This window comes from Acipenser ruthenus, chromosome 32, assembly GCF_902713425.1.
Source record: "Acipenser ruthenus chromosome 32, fAciRut3.2 maternal haplotype, whole genome shotgun sequence".
Lineage (NCBI taxonomy): Eukaryota > Metazoa > Chordata > Actinopteri > Acipenseriformes > Acipenseridae > Acipenser > Acipenser ruthenus.
Window position 1 is genome coordinate 10,346,171 of NC_081220.1, and position 14,551 is coordinate 10,360,721.

A 14,551-nucleotide genomic window follows, 5' to 3' on the forward strand; every position below is an offset into this window, starting at 1 on the left:
GAGAAAATAACCATCAAGCCGCGAGGTCGCTCTGGAGGCATTCACGGCCTGAAGGGCAAAAGAGGAAGTGACTCTCCGCGCGCTGCGTATAGTAAGCTCCCAGGGGGGCGGGCTTACACGCCAGCTTGCGCGGAGGCCAATAGGCAGCTTTGACATAAAGCGCAGCCAATCCCTACTGCCTGACGGCAATGTCCCATACCTTGATGGTTATTTTCTCTTTCAGGGAACCGGGGTTGCATCCGCAACCTATCGTTTTATTGGATAACACCCTGGGAGCTCGACAGAACAGTGTGTATGCATATTGCTAAAATGGAAACCAAATATACACGATTCAAATGGGAATCGTATTCAGATTTTAAGCACAAATCTGATAGACTTCACAGTGCAACGGAGGAAGGCAGACAATGCAAATGAGGCAACTGGCTCCTACTTTTTAAATCATACGAGAAACTTGAATCCAATTAAGCTTTTAACCGCCTGCAGTCTGGAATGAGTTTGAAATGTTGTTGTAACACCTCACTGGGCAACAGCAATTGCATTATATGAAAGTTCCTGTTAATTTGTCAGCGGCACAGCTAACGGTGCCACTCAGAGCTGGAAGGAGACGGTCGGCTACTTGCCCATAAAACAATACTTTCAGGGATCATTTCTATAGCGATTTGAAAGCGAAATGCGTTTTTAAAGTGTTTGGACTCGCTATCCACGAGGAAGAGTGAGAGTGTTCGCTTTTGAGCGTGAAGGAGACAGTGAGTGTTGTTTTTGGCCAACTGCTCACTGTTATTGATGACCCCTCCAGTGTTCCTTAGGGGGCTGGAGGAAGCGGACACGTTCTGAGTGGGTATCTTACCTAAAGGTACGCAAGACGAACTACAGTTGCAAAGCACTGCTGCTTTTTCGATGATTTATTAAAACTATCAATCTGACTGAAAACACGGATAACATTAATTGTGATCGGTTTGATACCAATAGGCTTACATGGCAGGTATTGTGTATAGACAATGTCATTTACACAGAAATGAACACGGACAGTGTTTATTAAGGGCTGACTCATTGAAACGTTCGAGAGATCTCGGTGTACTGGAGAAATATACTGGATTTTTTCCAAGTCGTAATTGTGCCGCCTGTGATAATGCGTTTGAAACTAGAGATAATGTGAGATAATGTCTGTTACTGGCGGATTGTTTACAAATGTACTCAATTATGTTACAACTTTTTTGTCTACGAAACATATCTGTAACATTTATGTAATGCCTGTGTGTTTTTTTTCATGAAGTTAATTTGCTAACAGACTGTTCTGATTTGTTTCTAACCGTGAAGCGATTGCTCTGTTTGCCGTATATTTTCTGTCTGTAAGAGGAGTGTCCTTGTGATCCCATATAGAATGCGACGAAACAGGTCGCCCACCATAATATAAAGAGAAAAAGAATAAGTTCACACACACCCCAGGTGATTTACTGCAGCGTCAGACATTGGAGGTTCAGCAGTGTACTGCAGTGTTAGGCAAAGTCGTCGGTGTCAGTCAGGATGGCCGAGCGGTCTAAGGCGCTGCGTTCAGGTCGCAGTCTCTCTGGAGGCGTGGGTTCGAATCCCACTTCTGACAAATTTTTTTGTTCATTTATTTCTTAAAACGTCCACCGAATGCTTGGTAATTTGATTTGTTTTTCTTGTTAGTATTCGAATCACAAGGTCGTTAAATGAGAGAAAGTCACCACAAGCCTGCACCTCACCACATCCTTCACACTGTTAAACTGCCTCATTATGACGAGGCCTCTAATTATGCCTTTCCGATACTTTGAATGTGTTATTGTTCAGTTTAACATGAGAACATCTTAGTAGAACAATCATAATGTTCGCAGGACTTATTTTCCTCGGCTTCTAGTAACAAGCTTTGAGTGTGTGGCCTGTTTAGCTCAGTTGGTTAGAGCGTGGTGCTAATAACGCCAAGGTCGCGGGTTCGATCCCCGTACGGGCCGAGGCTTTTCACCTTTAAGGAAACCACAGCATTTGTAATGGTGCCAAAATGAACAATCTTTAACAAAATGAACCGAAGCAATATGAAGTACAACCAGTAATATTTCAGACTTCCTGAGCATTAAACATGTATTAACAATGAACACATACAATAAATTAAAAACAAAGCTTACGTAGTCGGCAGGATTCAAACCTGCGCGGGGAAACCCCAATGGATTTCTAGTCCATCGCCTTAACCACTCGGCCACGACTACATGCTCGCACGATTATTTGTGAAAATATCCAAAAGAAGTAAACGAAACCCGCAGTAATGCTGTAGATGGCAGTATAGGCTAACTAATGAACCGAGGTCAAATGCCTTTGTTGAAACTGTCAGATTTGTACAAGGCAAGCACACGTGGGAAATGTAAATACAATATAATTTTTGTTAACGTTCATAATAATGAATACATCTTTATTTCAAAATACGTAGCTATTTAACTGATCTTTTCAAAAAATACCCCCATCCACAAAAACAAAGTAGTTATTTATTTCAACTGAAAAATTGACTTGCTTCATGGCTGTTGCCAGAGCACTCGAGCACGTTCTGGCTAGCGTGAGCGGACTTAGCAGATAACAAGATCTACAAAATATTTCATGCTAATAAAACATACCATAATTATGTTCGTTTTTATTATACATGGCGACTTACAGAGACTAGGGTGTGTGAACTATGAATCAGCTGCAGTGTCACTTACAGTTACATCTCACCTGAAAACGGAGCACAAGAAAGTTAAGTGACTTGCTCAGCGTCACACAATGAGTCAGTGGCTGAGGTGGGATATGTATCGGGGGACCTCCTGGTTACAAGCCCTTTATCTTTAACCACTGGACCACGCAGCCTAGTATAACAAAATCACACCCCAGATTTGACTCGCAACCACAATCCCTGGCATAGAAGGCCAGTGCCTTATCCATTAGGCCACAAGGGCTGACATGATAAACACAGTTGGTAGTACTAAAGAAAGTGGGAACAATAGTATCGTGGTTTACTACATAATATCCAAGCCATCGTTGGTGTTCAAACACAGCAGAGTGTTACATTGGGAAAGGGCCGTACTTGTCAGTACGTATTTGACATTCATGTGGGAAGATTTAAGATTGTGAAGAAGTTTAAATATGCTGCGTATTTGCGCATTGGGAACCTTACATAATTAGGTTTTTGATTAATGCCACTTTCTTACGGACAGTAATCAAGGTGACGCTACAAGACCAGAGCCAATAAAGCAGTTATTTTCCAGTCCTTTCATTACCATATTCTAGTGTGCTTGTTCAGAATATGCGTGAATCGTGAAAACATCTTGCCAATATGTGAGCAAAGCCAGCATTCACTTTATTGATCACCATGTGGATTAACCGCTTTTGGAAAACAGATGATTGTGTTGAAGATGTTAATAGACTTTTAATGTACACGTTTTAGAGCTAAACGTTTGTTGAGACAGTTCAAGCGCTGTAGCAGTGTTTAACTATTTCCTGGATGTTTGCCTTTTGGTCTTACTCTAGAAAAAGTAATAATAATACTAAAAAGTAGGCAAAACCATTTTTTGAGAAACCACATTTGGGAGAAAAACTAACAGTTTGGAAACACATTTGCAAAGGCATTGGATTATATTGTGGTGTTTCCGAACTGTTGAACGTTTCTCATTACATGCAGGTTTACTGGCTTGACAAAAAGGCGATTGACGAAAAGAATGCTGTCTCGATAGAAAAAAGGCGTCAAGCTGAAATAGCTCAGTTGGGAGCGCGTTAGACTGTAACGGTCCCTGCTTCGATCCCGGGTTTTTGCAAACAGCACGACTAGGGTTATTTTTTCTTAATTAATTTTTTGAATTAAAAAAACAGCACATTTTTTCTTCAGTGTAATTGGAGGAAATAAAAACGTATTATAGTGCCATTTTCTAATGCGATAAAGAAATGCAAAAAGCATCATCTCTGCGTGGGCTTGAAACACCAAAATTTTGATTAACAGCCGAACGTGCTAACCGATTATGGTGTTTTATTAGATAACACCCTGGGAGCTCAACAGAACAGTGTGTATGCATAGAGCTAAAATGGAAACCAAATATATACGATTCAAATGGGAATCGTATTCAGATTTTAAGCACAAATTTGATAGACTTCACAGTGCAAAGGAGGAAGGCAGACAATGCAAATGAGGCAACTGGCTCCTACATTTTAAATCATACGAGAAACTTGAACCCAATTAAGCTTTTAACCGCCTGCAGTCTGGAATGAGTTTGAAATGTTGTTGTAACACCTCACTGGGCAACAGCAATTGCATTATATGAAAGCTCCTGTCTATTTGTCAGCGGCACAGCTACCGGTGCCACTCAGAGTTGGAGGGAGACGTTCGGCCACTTGCCCATAAAACAATACTTTCCGGGATCATTTCTATAGTGATTTGCCAGCGAAATGCGTTTATAAAGTGTTTGGACTCGCTATCCACGAGGAAGAGTGAGAGTGTTCGTTTTTGAGCGTGAAGGAGAAAGCGAGTGGTTTTTTTTTGGCCAACTGCTCGCTGTTATTGATGACCGCTCAAGTGTTCTTTAGGGGGCTGGAGGAAGCGGACACGTTCTGAGTGGGTATCTTACCTAAAGGTACGCAAGACGAACTACAGTTGCAAAGCACTGCTGCTTTTTCGATGATTTATTAAAACTATCAATCTGACTGAAAACACGGATCACATTAATTGTGATCGGTTTGATACCAATAGGCTTACATGACAGGTATTGTGTATAGACAATGTCATATACATAGAAATGAACACGGACAGTGTTTTTTTAAGGGCTGACTCATTTTAATGTTGGAGAGATCTAGGTGTACTGGACAAATATACTGGATTTTTTCCATGTCGTAATTGTGCCGCCTGTGATAATGCGTTTGAAACTAGAGATAATGTGAGATAATGTCTGTTACTGGCGGATAGTTTAAAAATTGTCTCAATTATGTTACAACTTTTGTGTCTACGAAACATATCTGTAACAATCATGTAATGCCTGTGTGGTTTTTTCATGAAGTTAATTTGCTAACAGACTGTTCTGAATTGTTTCTAACCGTGAAGCGATCGCTCTGTTTGCCGTATATTTTCTGTCTGTAAGAGGAGTGCCCTTGTGATCCCATATAGAATGCGACGAAACAGGTCGCCCTCCTTAATATAAACAGATAAAGAATAAGTTCACGCACACACCAGGTGATTTACTGTAGCGTCAGACATTGGAGGTTCAGCAGTGTACTGCAGTGTTGTGCAAAGTCGTCGGTGTAAGTCAGGATGGCCGAGCGGTCTAAGGCGCTGCGTTCAGGTCGCAGTCTCTCTGGAGGCGTGGGTTCGAATCCCACTTCTGACAAATCTTTTTGTGTATTTATTTCTTAAAACGTCCATCGAATGCTTGGTAATTTGATTTGTTTTTCTTGTTAGTATTCAAATCACAAGGTCGTTAAATGAGAGAAAGTCACCGCAAGCCTGCACCTCACCACATCCTTCACACTGTTAAACTGCCTCATTATGACGAGGCCTCTAATTATGCCTTTCCAATACTTTGAATGTGTTATTGTTCAGTTTAACATGAGAACATCTTGGTAGAACAATCATAATGTCCGCAGGACTTATTTTCCTCGGGTTCTAGTATCAAGTTTTGAGTGTGTGGCCGGTTAGCTCAGTTGGTTAGAGCGTGTTGCTAATAACGCCAAGGTCGTGGGTTCGATCCCCGTAAGGGCCACGGCTTTTCTTCTTTAAAGAAACCACAGCATTTGTAATGGTGCCAAAATGAACATTCTTTAACAAAATGAACCGAAGCGATATGAAGTACAACCAGTAATATTTCAGACTTCCTAGCTTTAAACATGTATTAACAATGAACACATACAATCAATTAAAAACAAAGCTTACGTAGTCGGCAGGATTCGAACCTGCGCGGGGAAACCCCAATGGATTTCTAGTCCATCGCCTTAATCACTCAGCCACGGCTACATGCTCTCACGGTTTTACGTGAAAACAGCCGTATTTTTGTCAAAAGAAGTCAACGACACCCGCAGTAATGCTGCAGATGTCAGTATAGGCTAAATAATGAACCCAAGTCAAATGCCTTTGTTGAAACTCTATCAGATTTGTACAAGTCAAGCACACGTGGGAAATAATAATACAATATCCTTTCTGCCAACGTTCATAATAATGAATACATCCTTTTTTCAAAATACGTAGCTATTTAACTGATCTTTTCAAAACACCCATACACAAAAGCCTTATTTCTACTGAAAAACTAACTTGCTTCATGGCTGCTGCTACAGCACTCGGTCACGTTGTGCCTAGCGTTAGCGGACATAGGAGATAAGAAGACCTACAAAATATCACGCGCTGCAGTTTTTCAGTCCGGGGATTATTACAAATTAGCAGACTGTGCATTAAAATACACATGCATGGTGGGCGTCTCTGTTACAAATAATTGTCACACTTTGTATTTATCTCCATAATGCGCCGGGACAAAATACGTAGATACTTTACAAATATTTGGAGAATGCGGGCATCGATCAAGCTACTTCTCGCATGCTAAGCGAGTGCTCTACCATTTGAGCTAATTCCCTTTTAATGGTGCCAGGGATTCTCATAGGCTTCATCGAAGCTTGATACGAGCAAATCAGATTGTCAGTTGTTTTTCATTTTTATTTTGGCAATGTAGTCTGTGATTGCAAATTAAAAAAAATAATTTAATTAACTAAATAGCAAATATTTCGACTAGAGGTATGTTTTCAATTTCTTTCAAAAGTAGTCTCAGCTCGTTTATTCAGTCGCTTAGAAATCCACAATCTGTGTCCCGATGCAGCAGCGCTGTGTGCTGTGGCTCGAGCTTGTTTGACGAGGCAGACGATGCAAAAATGCCAATACTTGCTTTTGTATCACGCGACAAACTTAAGGTATGCTTTAACGGCTTGGCTGTCTCGAGTTAGTTTGTATTGTTAATGTAACACCTCGTTGTTGCCCAGTCATTGTTTCATATGAAGTAGAGCTTGCCAGTTGGGGGCGACGGTCTGCTAATAAAAGTTAAGACTATATTTGCAAGGATCATTTCTAGAATGAAACACGTTTTGAAGGGATTGGTCTCGGTATCCACCAGGAGGAGTGGCAGTGTTTTCTTCTCAGCACCGAGCTGACAATGAGTGTTGTTATCGGGAACCTACTCGCTGCAAGGAATGACCACTTCAATCTTCAGTCGGGGGTTGCTGAAGGAAAGGGACACATTTTGAGTGTGTATCTCATTCCGGTAGAAACGTAGAAAAAAGAAACCATCAATCCCACAATTGTTCAGTTGTTTAAATCAATAACCACATTTAAATTGATCATTGCTAATGTCAAAACAATTTGAGAACACTTTAAATAGGGCTTGACTAATATAAAAATATAGCAATGTCTTTTGCACTATGCAGGACTAGATTGAGTTTAAAATAGACATTACATCTGAAAATAACTTGTGCTTGCCCCCACTTACAAGGAAGCTGTCAACCTTTGTATTCGTCCTCATAACGTGTTAGAAAATGTAAACAGCAGTTGGAGAATACCGAAGTCGATCATCCTAGCATGTTAAACGAGGGCATTTCTCATGTAAGCTACTTCCACTAATAGATCGTTTATACTGTTCTCAATGGTCCGCATCCCAGCCTGAGACCACGATCCAGTGGCAGTCGGAGATGTTTTTCAAAGTAATATGTTATTTGAAATATTAAAACAATCTTTAGTTAAATAACACATGTTTCTACACAAAATATTTTTCAGTGACTTCGACAAGTAGCCAGTTTACAACAAAAATGCAATCTGTGTTAGGAACGCTATTTTAGTCCGATTTAAAATGGAAATGGTATTGAGTGCTGACAAGAGTTTGGTATCAGCTGTTGATTTCCTTGAAACAATCCTTTATAGTAAAATGAACAAATTGATTCATTTAAAAAATAAGTAAAAGTGAACTGTCAGAAGTGGGATTTGAACCCACGCCTCCATTCGGAGACCAGAACACACAATTCTTTGGAAAGACAGCGTCCTTGAGTCTGGTGCCTTAGACCACTCGGCCATTCTGACAAGCTGCGTTTGCTTTAGTAGAAAACCGCATTATTTCATTTCAGCACAGACTAGGGTTGTCTATTGTATCAAGGCCCGATTGGGTTTATTACGCACATACTAACTTGCTCCATGAATGATGTAATGACAAGTGTAAAAAAAGAAACAGATTGAAGCCAACCCACAAAAGTACGATTCTTTATTTCAATATCGGTATAGCTTTAAAGGATGCACGCATTTTACAATAGCAATTGCAATATGACAATGACCAATAAGTAATTGTGTTGCAATACTTTATACAATGTGAACAGAATCAGACATTGCTCCGTTGCCTCGAAGAAACATCTACAATTTGTATTTAAAAAGGACGCCCAACGTGGGGCTCGAACCCACGACCCTGAGATTAAGAGTCTCATGCTCTACCGACTGAGCTAGCCGGGCTGTCGGGAGAAAGTTTCTTTCTTTGAGGCGGGGTGAGAGAGGAAGTACCGACAGGTGCGTGGGACCTGAGATTCGGTGTGCTGCTGCTGCTGTAGATGAGTGTTCTGGAGACGCGCTGTGTCTGTGTCTGCGGTGTTACAGCCGTGTGAGTATATTCCAAAAGTAAAGTGTTGGATAATTCGAGAGCTAGTCTGTTGAATAAAGCTCTGAGACGTGTGGTTAAATCCCGGTCTCATCAATTTTGTTTTGTTAGATTAAAAGTGTTCCAGCAGCAGGTAAATGTCCCCACACCTTTTGGTTGTGTTTACTTATGCTACACCGCTGCTAAACCTGAACGTTGCTGCTAATTATCTTAACTAAACTTGTATTGTTGTTGAATTGCTCTATTATAGCTAAACCTATAATGTTGCAGCTAACGTTCCCTAATACTGTTAAAACGTGTGTGTATTAACAATCTGGCTTTTGTTGTTGTACCCTTGCTGAGAAGAGCTGTTTCCAATCATCTAGCACTCTTAAAGAAAAGTGTAATCGCTGCTATATGTTGGTCTAATACCCCATGCTTTTAAAATGTGGCTATTGGCTGGCTTTATTCCATTTCCCCTCCTTGTTTTTAGTACAACTTTAATACATTTTATTGTTAGTTATTTGAACTGATTTATGTGAATCATGGATCATTGTAATAAAGCTTTGTGAATTGTTATTCTGCCTTTGTCATTCTGTTGTCATTCCTATTCCAAACATTTAAATTAATTTTTAGTAGTGTCGGTATTAGGACTCTCACTGGGTGTCACTGGGTGTGGCTGCTACAATCCCATATAGAATGCGACAAAACAGGTCGCCCTCCTTCATATAAACAGAAAAAGAATAAGTACACACACACACACGAGTTGATTTACTGCAGCGTCAGACATCGGAGGTTCAGCAGTGTACTGCAATGTTGTAAAAAGACGTGTCTAATTCAGGATGTTTGAGCGAGCTATGGCGCTGCGTTCAGATCACAGTTACCCTGGAAGCGTGGGTTCGAATTCCATTTCTGACAGCTCTGTTTGTTCATTAACCACTCGGCCACGGCTACATGCTCTCACGGTTTTCCTTGAAAACAGCCGTATTATTGTCAAAAGAAGCAAACGACACCCGCAGTAATGCTGTAAATGGCAGTATAGGCTAAATAATGAACCCAAGTCAAAAGCCTTTGTTGAAACTCTATCAGATTTGTACAAGTCAAGCACACGTGGGAAATAATAATACAATATCCTTTCTGCCAACGTTCATAATAATGAATACATCCTTATTTCAAAATACGTAGCTATTTAACTGATCTTTTCAAAACACCCATACACAAAAGCCTTATTTCTACTGAAAAACTAACGTGCTTCATGGCTGCTGCTACAGCACTCGGGCACGTTGTGCCTAGCGTTAGTGACATAGGAGATAAGAAGACCTACAAAATATCACACGGTGCAGTTTTTCAGTCCGGGGATTATTACAAATTAGCAGACTGTGCATTAAAATACACATGCATGGTGGGCGTCTCTGTTACAAAGAATTGTCACACTTTGTATTTATCTCCATAATGCGCCGGGACAAAATACGCAGATACTTTAAAATTATTTGGAGAATGCGGGCATCGATCCCGCTACTTCTCGCATGCTAAGCGAGCGCTCTACCATTTGAGCTAATTCCCCTTTAATGGTGCCAGGGATTCTCATAGGCTTCATCGCAGCTTGATACGATCAAATCAGATTGTCAGTTGTTTTTTATTTTTATTTTGGCAATGTAGTCTGTGATTGCAAATTAAAAAAAATAATAATTTAATTAACTAAATAGCAAATATTTCGACTAGAGGTATGTTTTCAATTTCTTTCAAAAGTAGTCTCAGCTCGTTTATTCAGTCGCTTAGAAATCCACAATCTGTGTCCCGATGCAGCAGCGCTGTGTGCTGTGGCTCGAGCTTGTTTGACGAGGCAGACGATGCAAAAATGCCAATACTTGCTTTTGTATCACGCGACAAACTTAAGGTATGCTTTAACGGCTTGGCTGTCTCGAATTAGTTTGTATTGTTAATGTAACACCTCGTTGTTGCCCAGTCATTGTTTCATATGAAGTAGAGCTTGCCAGTTGGGGGCGACGGTCTACTAATAAAAGTTAAGACTATATTTGCAAGGATCATTTCTAGAATGAAACACGTTTTGAAGGGATTGGTCTCGGTATCCACCAGGAGGAGTGGCAGTGTTTTCTTCTCAGCACCGAGCTGACAATGAGTGTTGTTATCGGGAACCTACTCGCTGCAAGGAATGACCACTTCAATCTTCAGTCGGGGGTTGCTGAAGGAAGGGGACACATTTTGAGTGTGTATCTCATTCCGGTAGAAACGTAGAAAAAAAGAAACCATCAAGCCCACAATTGTTCAGTTGTTTAAATCAATAACCACATTTAAATTGATCATTGCTAATGTTAAAACAATTTATGAACACTTTAAATAGGGCTTGACTAATATAAAAATATAGCAATGTCTTTTGCACTACGCAGGACTAGATTGAGTTTAAAATAAACATTACATCTGAAAATAACTTGTGCTTACCCCCACTTACATGGAAGCTGTCAACCTTTGTATTCGTCCTCATAACGTGTTAGAAAATGTAAACAGCAGTTGGAGAATACCGAAGTCGATCATCCTAGCATGTTAAACGAGGGCATTTCTCATGTAAGCTACTTCCACTAATAGATCGTTTGTACTGTTCTCAATGGTCCGCATCCCAGCCCGAGACCACGATCCAGTGGCAGTCGGAGATGTTTTTCAAAGTAATGTATTATTTGAAATATTAAAACAATCTTTAGTTAAATAACACATGTTTCTACACAAAATATTTTTCAGTGACTTCGACAAGTAGCCAGTTTACAACAAAAATGCAATCTGTGTTAGGAACGCTATTTTAGTCCGATTTAAAATGGAAATTAAAATGGTATTGAGTGCTGACAAGAGTTTGGTATCAGCTGTTGATTTCCTTGAAACAATCTATAGTAAAATGAACATATTTATTCATTTAAAAAATAAGTAAAAGTGAACTGTCAGAAGTGGGATTTGAACCCACGCCTCCATTCGGAGACCAGAACACACAATTCTTTGGAAAGACAGCGTCCTTGAGTCTGGTGCCTTAGACCACTCGACCATTCTGACAAGCTGCGTTTGCTTTAGTAGAAAACCGCATTATTTCATTTCAGCACAGACTAGGGTTGTCTATTGTATCAAGGCCCGATTGGGTTTATTACGCACATACTAACTTGCTCCATGAATGATGTAATGACAAGTGTAAAAAAAGAAACAGATTGAAGCCAACCCACAAAAGTACGATTCTTTATTTCAATATCGGTATAGCTTTAAAGGATGCACGCATTTTACAATAGCAATTGCAATATGACAATGACCAATAAGTAATTGTGTTGCAATACTTTATACAATGTGAACAGAATCAGACATTGCTCCGTTGCCTCGAAGAAACATCTACAATTTGTATTTAAAAAGGACGCCCAACGTGGGGCTCGAACCCACGACCCTGAGATTAAGAGTCTCATGCTCTACCGACTGAGCTAGCCGGGCTGTCGGGAGAAAGTTTCTTTCTTTGAGGCGGGGTGAGAGAGGAAGTACCGACAGGTGCGTGGGACCTGAGATTCGGTGTGCTGCTGCTGTAGATGAGTGTTCTGGAGACGCGCTGTTTCTGTGTCTGCGGTGTTACAGCCGTGTGAGTATATTCCAAAAGTAAAGTGTTGGATAATTCGAGAGCTAGTCTGTTGAATAAAGCTCTGAGACGTGTGGTTAAATCCCGGTCTCATCAATTTTGTTTTGTTAGATTAAAAGTGTTCCAGCAGCAGGTAAATGTCCCCACACCTTTTGGTTGTGTTTACTTATGCTACACCGCTGCTAAACCTGAACGTTGCTGCTAATTATATTAACTAAACTTGTATTGTTGTTGAATTGCTCTAATATAGTTAAACCTGTAATGTTGCAGCTAACGTTCCCTAATACTGTTAAAACTTGTGTGTATTAACAATCTGGCTTTTGTTGTTGAACCCTTGCTGGGAAGAGCTGTTTCCAATCACCTAGCACTCTTAAAGAGAAGTGTAATCGCTGCTATATGTTGGTCTAATACCCCATGCTTTTAAAATATGGCTATTGGCTGGCTTTATTCAATTTCCCCCTCCTTGTTTCTAGTCCATCGCCTTAACCACTCGGCCACGACTACATGCTTGCACGAGTATTTGTGAAAATATCCAAAAGAAGTAAACGAAACCAGTAGTAATGCTGTAGATGGCAGTATAGGCTAACTAATGAACCGAAGTCAAATGCCTTTGTTGAAACTGTCAGATTTGTAGAAGGCAAGCACACGTGGGAAATGTAAATACAATATAATTTTTGTTAACGTTCATAATAATGAATACATCTTTATTTCAAAATACGTAGCTATTTAACTGATCTTTTCAAAAAACACCCCCATCCACAAAAACAAAGTAGTTATTCATTTGAACTGAAAAATTGACTTGCTTCATGGCTGTTGCCAGAGCACTCGAGCACGTTCTGGCTAGCGTGAGCGGACTTAGCAGATAACAAGATCTACAAAATATTTCATGCTAATAAAACATACCATAATTATGTTCGTTTTTATTATACATGGCGACTTACAGAGACTAGGGTGTGTGAACTATGCATCAGCTGCAGAGTCACTTACAGTTACATCTCACCCGAAAACGGAGCACAAGAAAGTTAAGTGACTTGCTCAGGGTCACACAATGAGTCAGTGGCTGAGGTGGGATTTGTACAGGGGGACCTCCTGGTTACAAGCCCTTTATCTTTAACCACTGGACCACGCAGCCTCCTATAACAAAATCACACCTCAGATTTGACTCGAACCCACAATTCCTGGCTTAGGAGGCCAGTGCCTTAGCCATTAGGCCACAAGGGCTGACACGCATCACACATTTGGTAGTACTAAAGAAAGTGGGAACAATAGTATCGTGGTTTAATACATCAAATCCAAGCCATCATTGGTGTTCAAACACAGCAGAGTGTTACATTGGGAAAGGGCCGTACTTGTCAGTACGTATTTGACATTCATGTGGGAAGATTTAAGATTGTGAAGAAGTTTAAATATGCTGCGTATTTGCGCATTGGGAACCTTACATAATTAGGTTTCTGATTAATGCCACTTCTTACGGACAGTAATCAAGGTGACGATACAAGACCAGAGCCAATAAAGCAGTTATTTTCCTGTGTGCTTGTTCAGAATATGCGTGAATCGTGAAAACGTCTTGCTAATATGTGAACAAAGCCAGCATTCACTTTATTGATCACAATGTGGATTAACCGCTATTGGAACACAGATTATTGTGTTAAAGATGTTAATAGACTTTTAATGTACACGTTTTAGAGCTAAACGTTTGTTGAGACAGTTCAAGCGCTGTAGCAGTGTTTAACTATTTCCTGGATGTTTGCCTTTTGGTCTTACTCTGGAAAAAGTAATAATAATAATAAAAAGTAGGCAAAACCATTTTTTGAGAAACCGCATTTGGGAGAAAAACTAAGAGTTTTTCTTTAACTGATCTTTTCAAAACACCCATACACAAAAGCCTTATTTCTACTGAAAAACTAACGTGCTTCATGGCTGCTGCTACAGCACTCGGGCACGTTGTGCCTAGCGTTAGTGACATAGGAGATAAGAAGGCCTACAAAATATCACACGGTGCAGTTTTTCAGTCCGGGGATTATTACAAATTAGCAGACTGTGCATTAAAATACACATGCATGGTGGGCGTCTCTGTTACAAAGAATTGTCACACTTTGTATTTATCTCCATAATGCGCCGGGACAAAATACGCAGATACTTTAAAATTATTTGGAGAATGCGGGCATCGATCCCGCTACTTCTCGCATGCTAAGCGAGCGCTCTACCATTTGAGCTAATTCCCCTTTAATGGTGCCAGGGATTCTCATAGGCTTCATCGCAGCTTGATACGAGCAAATCAGATTGTCAGTTGTTTTTTTATTTTTATTTTGGCAATGTA

General features: G+C 40.3%; 13 non-coding genes across 13 annotated transcripts; 7 read left to right on the forward strand and 6 right to left on the reverse strand.

Annotated features, from left to right (window-relative positions):
* The first annotated feature begins 624 nt into the window (after positions 1 to 624).
* LOC131703320 (small nucleolar RNA U3) lies at positions 625 to 839 on the forward strand. Its single transcript, XR_009309784.1, has one exon. It is a non-coding gene; the product is annotated as a small nucleolar RNA U3 (small nucleolar RNA).
* A 679-nt stretch (positions 840 to 1,518) lies between these two features.
* trnal-cag (transfer RNA leucine (anticodon CAG)) lies at positions 1,519 to 1,600 on the forward strand. Its single transcript has one exon. It is a non-coding gene; the product is annotated as a tRNA-Leu (tRNA).
* Positions 1,601 to 1,898: 298 nt separating this feature from the next.
* trnai-aau (transfer RNA isoleucine (anticodon AAU)) lies at positions 1,899 to 1,973 on the forward strand. Its single transcript has one exon. It is a non-coding gene; the product is annotated as a tRNA-Ile (tRNA).
* Positions 1,974 to 2,143: 170 nt separating this feature from the next.
* On the reverse strand, positions 2,144 to 2,225 carry trnas-aga (transfer RNA serine (anticodon AGA)). Its single transcript has one exon. It is a non-coding gene; the product is annotated as a tRNA-Ser (tRNA).
* A 2,151-nt stretch (positions 2,226 to 4,376) lies between these two features.
* Positions 4,377 to 4,593, forward strand: LOC131703343 (small nucleolar RNA U3). The gene has a single exon (XR_009309809.1). It is a non-coding gene; the product is annotated as a small nucleolar RNA U3 (small nucleolar RNA).
* Positions 4,594 to 5,272: 679 nt separating this feature from the next.
* trnal-cag (transfer RNA leucine (anticodon CAG)) lies at positions 5,273 to 5,354 on the forward strand. The gene has a single exon. It is a non-coding gene; the product is annotated as a tRNA-Leu (tRNA).
* Positions 5,355 to 5,895: 541 nt separating this feature from the next.
* trnas-aga (transfer RNA serine (anticodon AGA)) lies at positions 5,896 to 5,977 on the reverse strand. Its single transcript has one exon. It is a non-coding gene; the product is annotated as a tRNA-Ser (tRNA).
* A 1,070-nt stretch (positions 5,978 to 7,047) lies between these two features.
* Positions 7,048 to 7,253, forward strand: LOC131703598 (small nucleolar RNA U3). Its single transcript, XR_009310037.1, has one exon. It is a non-coding gene; the product is annotated as a small nucleolar RNA U3 (small nucleolar RNA).
* Positions 7,254 to 7,963: 710 nt separating this feature from the next.
* trnal-caa (transfer RNA leucine (anticodon CAA)) lies at positions 7,964 to 8,074 on the reverse strand. The gene is made up of 2 exons: positions 8,037 to 8,074; positions 7,964 to 8,009 (listed from the first exon to the last, which is right to left on the reverse strand). It is a non-coding gene; the product is annotated as a tRNA-Leu (tRNA).
* Positions 8,075 to 8,421: 347 nt separating this feature from the next.
* trnak-cuu (transfer RNA lysine (anticodon CUU)) lies at positions 8,422 to 8,494 on the reverse strand. The gene has a single exon. It is a non-coding gene; the product is annotated as a tRNA-Lys (tRNA).
* A 2,147-nt stretch (positions 8,495 to 10,641) lies between these two features.
* On the forward strand, positions 10,642 to 10,847 carry LOC131703572 (small nucleolar RNA U3). The gene has a single exon (XR_009310012.1). It is a non-coding gene; the product is annotated as a small nucleolar RNA U3 (small nucleolar RNA).
* Positions 10,848 to 11,561: 714 nt separating this feature from the next.
* trnal-caa (transfer RNA leucine (anticodon CAA)) lies at positions 11,562 to 11,672 on the reverse strand. The gene is made up of 2 exons: positions 11,635 to 11,672; positions 11,562 to 11,607 (listed from the first exon to the last, which is right to left on the reverse strand). It is a non-coding gene; the product is annotated as a tRNA-Leu (tRNA).
* A 347-nt stretch (positions 11,673 to 12,019) lies between these two features.
* On the reverse strand, positions 12,020 to 12,092 carry trnak-cuu (transfer RNA lysine (anticodon CUU)). The gene has a single exon. It is a non-coding gene; the product is annotated as a tRNA-Lys (tRNA).
* Positions 12,093 to 14,551: the final 2,459 nt, after the last annotated feature.